The sequence below is a fragment of the Mytilus galloprovincialis genome, chromosome 14 (assembly GCF_965363235.1).
Source record: "Mytilus galloprovincialis chromosome 14, xbMytGall1.hap1.1, whole genome shotgun sequence".
Taxonomy (NCBI): domain Eukaryota; kingdom Metazoa; phylum Mollusca; class Bivalvia; order Mytilida; family Mytilidae; genus Mytilus; species Mytilus galloprovincialis.
In genome coordinates, this window is record NC_134851.1 from 53,795,512 (window position 1) to 53,801,511 (window position 6,000).

Here is a 6,000-nt window from a genome sequence, read left to right on the forward strand (position 1 = left end):
TCTTTACTCGATCGTTTTTGGTACAGTTTTCAATGATGCGTAGTTGGGTTGAGGCATCATGTTCTGAGCCAGCACATAGCATTATGTCATCTGCGCACGTTGGGCAACCCACATAATTGGTTCCAATTTTAATTCCTATGTTTGTGGATTCAAGAGTATCGAGGATATTCTTATTATAGGCCTTGTAAAAATTGGCAGAGAGAATTCCACCTTGTTTGACTCCCTGCTCATTCGCAAATGTTTCCGAGATATATCCTTGAGATTTAACTTGTGTAGTTGTTTTGTTATATAGTTCCTTAATTAGTAACCATGTAGCTCCATTAATTCCTTGATGATATAATTTCCAAAATAGGTGTATATGGTCTACCACGTCAAATGCTTTTTCTGCATCCAGAGTTATTAGAATGAGACACTCGTTTTTATCTTTGGCTTCGTTAATTGCTTCAGAGATGAGAAGAGCAATATTAATAGATGATGCACCTTTAGTGAAACCTTTCTGAAGCTTGTTTTGATGTTTATTTAGTGTACCCTCGATTCTAGCTCTAATACAAAGCTCCAAAATCTTACAAATGATGGAAATGACTGTGATGCCTCTATAGTTGGATGGTATAGTAGGGTCTTTGTCCTTTTTGTGGACAGGGGTCAGCAGACCTTTTTTGATGACTTCAGGAACATGCTTTGTATAGAATATATTGTTAATTAAGGTAACTAGGAATTCAGTCAACTCTGTTCCACCATAAATTAGATGTTCTGCAGTTAACCCTTCTACATCCCCAGCCTTTTTTCTTTTTAATATTGAAATACGCTTGGTGATTTCTGTTGAGGTAACAGGTTGAATTGTTATTTCTTGGTTTTCACAGATGTTGACAATGGTTTCCATGTCTAGCTTGACAAGATTATCATGACCAATGTTGAAGTTAGGATTTGAATTGGTTTTGGCTAATTTTTCAAAGTGATCTTTGAAGACATTATTTATCTCGTTTGGAGTTGATGCTTCTTTTTCTTCAGTTCTAAGGGTGTGCGTGAACTGAGAAGAAGAAGACCGTTGAGTTTTAATAAGTCGAAAAAATAGATCCTTGTCCCTATCTGAAGCCATCATAATTTCTTCATGTAGTTTAATTCTTTTGTCAGCCGTTTGTTGCCTTTGTATTGATCTGACGGAACGTTTCGTCTCTAGTCTCTTCAAGTTGTAGATATTATTTTTCGAAGGAGGTGAACCAACCTTTTTCCACAGATAAAATGCCTTTTTTGACAGACCCACAGCTTTAGCAAGTTGTGGAGACCAGCTGATCTTCTTTTTTCTACTAAATTTGGATTTCCTACGGGGATAGCTCAAATTTAAAGCGTTAGTAAGACCAGAAATTAGCTGGTTTGTAGCTTGTTCAATACCGTAAGGTGTTCTCATGTTCAGATACTTTCTATCTTTTAGTTCCTCCTTCAAATTTTGTTCATAACTTGTTTTGTCAACCTTTTCCCAATTAATCTTAGTTACAATATCTCCATTCAGTTGTTTTTGAGCGGTCCGTAATCTAATAGAAAATTCAGCGGAGACGGGATAATGGTCTGATGTGTTGTGGCCTTCTCTTAAGATTTTCACCTGCATATATTCAGTTGACTCGTCATCATTCTCTCTAGATTTTGTTAGAATGTAGTCTATCTGTGATTTTGAATCACCTTGATGGTATGTATGGTCTATAGGGTAGTTAGATGGTAGCTCTATTTGATTTTCCTTACAGAAGTTTTTAAACAGTTCATCTTGAGTGTCCTTGTATTGTCTATGGAATGAAGCATTAAAATCGCCGGCGATAATAATTGAATGAGTTCTTTGATATTTTAGTAGTAATTCTTTTAAGATGTCCAAAGCTGCTCTATAAGCATCATGACCTTTGTCGGTACCTCTTGAGGGGAGATATACATTTATAAGACATATTGGGTCTTTTGTGGTTGAAATTTCGATAGCCTGGATTCTGTTATCTCCATCAGGAAGTTGAGAAAACATAGTTGACATGGATTTTCTATACAAAATTGCAATACCTCCATGGCCTCTTGGTCTACTGATTGGAGATAAGGGTTCATTATCATCAATTTGTCTCGAAAAAGTTATAAAATCTGAATGATGTTGTTTCAATAATTCTTTTTCATAATTAAAAAGCCAATGTTCTTGTATCAGTACAATATCATGTTTATCAAGAATTTCATCAAAGTAGTTTTTATTGGAATTAAAGCCTTTAATGTTGAAAGAGACAATTCGGAGCGGACTTGATTTTCCTAAGGTTATATCATTCTTGTCACAGGGGCTGCTATATCTGGGTCCAGGAGGAATGTTTGACCTTTGTCTAAAAAAGGATTGTATATGTGTTGAACATTCTTGTTTGGTGGCAATCCTACTGTGTCAGAACAATTTTCTGATATCATTGTCTCACTCCTTTGTTCAACAGCAAAACAGTTTTTACTATTATCGTAAAATGCGGATTTTTGTCATATCTGGTCCGATTCCGATCAGTAGCTTCCACTAAAATATTAAATGGCCGCCGAAAGCAATGAAAAATACGAAAATAAAACAATGTTTGCCAAAAGATTGGGAATGAATATGGCGTTTTTAATGCATTGAACATAAACTTAAGCCAATTATGCCAATAATATATATAACCTCCTTGGTAGAAAGAACTTTTAGTGTGCGAGTGAATGTGATAATTATTGACGTGACGTATTTAAAAGGGGACTGATAAAAAATGTGTTGAGGTACCAAGTTCAAATGAATAGAAATAGAAATAATTTGGAAAAAAACTTTTTACGAAAAATTATTGATGTGATACATATAAAAAAGAAGAGGTGGTATGATTGCCAATGAGACAACTTTCTACAAGAGACTAAATGACACAGAAATTAACAGCTATAGGTCACCGTACGGCCATCAACAATTAGCAAATCCAATACCGCATTGTCAGCTATAAAAGTCCCAGACAATTCTAACGAGAAAACAAACGGCCTAATTTATGTACAAAAAATGAACGAAAAACAAATATGTAATACATCAACAAACGACAACCACTGAATTACAAACTACTGACTTCGGACAGGCACATACATACATATTGTGGCGGGGTTAAACATATAAGCGGGATCCCAGCCCTCGACCTAACCTGGGACAGTTGTGTAATAGAAGCACAAACTTTAAAAATCAGCTGAAAAAGGCTTAATTCATCAGATGGATACAAACAGAAATACTACACAGAGTGGACGTGGTAGGGTACTTGTACATCCCGACAACAAAAAGACACTAAGTACAGATCTGAGAGTACTTGCAGTCAGTTACTGACAGCCAGTTCAAAGCCACTAACAACTAATAATAAAAAAAAAATAGGCAACTAAGACTCAATTCTCAATCCGTACACATCCAACATCCAATGGATTTAGTTTAAAGACGTCATAAACAGTCAGAGAAAAACATGACCTTGTGCAATTCCAAGATACAGGTATCAACATGTTGTAGATCCATGAATATGCATATGTATAAAACAATAATGTTTAGTTTGCTTTCAATTTATTGATAACAGAAACAATATTAATACCAATAAAAACAATATTCAAAGATCTAATTAGAGTGTTGAATTGGTAACCTTTTATAATAAGTTTATTTAAAGGATCGATAAGCTTACCAGGATCTTTTCTGAATTTCGGGGCACGTACGGTAAACATGTTTCTGCTGTAAAAATTAGAATGTGCTATCCCGTTTGAAATAAGTTTCTACAGGTACAACTAAGCTTCAAAACCAAATCTTTATATCTATGGAAGAATTTAGTAATTTGGTTTAAAGTGATTTGTGGTAACGAAATCCCAGTATTGATTTCTTACAACATGTACTCTGTTCTTTAAAATATTTAATTCTTCGATCAACATAAAAAAAACATGCATGAAGACTATGTAAAAAAACGTTCAATTGATTGATTTACAATTCATCCTTCTTTGGGGCAAATTCGTCTACTGTTATGGCTTTGTCCTTATTTTTGTCATAGGAATCAAAGAAAGATTGTACAATCCGTTTGAAGTCGTCAGAATCTGGCTCCATACCAAGTCCTTTTGTCTGCAAGTACTTTGATACCTGCAATGTAAAAATAAAGGTCAGGTTACAAGAAATGACATATCAACACTTCCAGCATTTACACGACATATTAACAATAACAACATGGTCACGACATATCACAACATCAAGCTTATTCCTGACATAGCACACTTCTAGCATACAACATATCAACACTTCCAGTATTGCCACGACATATCAATAGCAACAACAAAGTCACGACACATCACAACATCCAGCATATTTCTGACATATCACACAACTAGCATACGACATATAAATACATTCAGCATATGTTATATGAACACTTCTAGCATACGGAATATCCACACTTCCAGCATAGTCCTGACATATTTACACTTACAGCCTACAGCCTATCAATAATTTAAGCATAGTAATTACATATAAACACATCAAGCATGCGACATATCGAAACTTCTAGCATACAACATATCAAAACATTCAGAATACGCCCCGCAATATCAACACTTCTAGCAAACTACATATCAACACTTCTAGCATACGACATATAATATCAACACTTTCAAAATATTAATGACACATCAACGCTTCCACCAACCGGCATACATGTATTATCACTTCTAGCATACGACATATCAAATCTCTCAGATATATATCAAAAAGTCCAGTACACGAATTAGCGTAAGCATAAAAGTTTCTAGTTAAAGTAAATGGATTTGGGTTTTGTTTTTTTGTCGCTTTTATTTACCAAGCTCAACGTGCAAAAAAAGGTAGACAACTTTGGGTGGATTATCAAAAATTGACACGTCTTGACGACATCAATTAGACATGTTTTTGCGAAACTTGCATTTTTGGCCAAGGTGAAGGTGTGCTAAACACGATTCGTCTGGGAGTTGATGGAACGTCTGAGAAAAAGCACAAGTTCGAGAGTATATATACTTATTAAACATCAAATATACTCAAACGAAACAAAGTGATTATTGATGCTTCAATTGTATGTCAAATATATGATAACCCCCTTTTAAAATGTCAATTTTTATTTAAAAGATTTTATTTTTTAACATATTCCGTCGTTGAAAGATTTGCTTTCAGATAACATCAGAGAGACAATGGCCTGATATTGAAATAAAGTCTCACCTCTTTCTTTGTTACTTTATTATTCCCATTTGTATCCATGTCTTTAAACACTTGTTCTAAATTTGCAGCTTCAGCATTTTCTTCGGCATAGTTTAAACATGTTAAATGACATAAAAACAAAACAATTACTAATAGCTTCATATACATTTTGCTTGTAGGCTCATGGGGTGATTGTTCAATACGGTATGTGAAAAGAGACACGTGTTTTACGATAATATATGTAATGTTAATCAGGACAACTATTCTAAAGTTTTTCTTATCATTAAGTATGCCAGTTATTGTCGATCATAATTTTATCTAATAAATCAATTGGAACAACCATACACAAATCGAGTGTATGACATTTGCGCCGATTTTAAAAAGTTTCGATCTTTCATTTGTGCCGATTTGACCTTTTTTTATTTGCACTGATTGTAAATTATACTGGAATATCATGTTTAACGTATGTCATGAATTGTCAATGATAACTTTGTAAAAATGTTGTCACCAGGAAATAAATTGTGGTCGTTTTCATCGGACTCCGAACTGGTGAAAGTAGATCCAGTCTGTTGGGCTAATCATAGAGTATGAACTGGTGAAGGTAGATCCAGTCTGTTGGGCTAAGCATAGAGTATGAACTGGTGAAGGTAGATCCAGTCTGTTGGGCTAAGCATAGAGTATGAACTGGTGAAGGTAGATCCAGTCTGTTGGGCTAAGCATAGAGTATGAACTGGTGAAGGTAGATCCAGTCTGTTGGGCTAAGCATAGAGTATGAACTGGTGAAGGTAGATCCAGTCTGTTGGGCTAAGAATAGAGTATGA

At 34.8% G+C, this 6,000-nt stretch overlaps 1 long non-coding RNA gene across 1 annotated transcript; it reads right to left on the reverse strand.

Moving 5' to 3' along the window:
* Positions 1-3,527: 3,527 nt before the first annotated feature.
* LOC143058396 (uncharacterized) lies at positions 3,528-5,422 on the reverse strand. The gene is made up of 2 exons (XR_012973040.1): positions 5,201-5,422; positions 3,528-4,102 (listed from the first exon to the last, which is right to left on the reverse strand). It is a non-coding gene; the product is annotated as an uncharacterized LOC143058396 (long non-coding RNA).
* Positions 5,423-6,000: the final 578 nt, after the last annotated feature.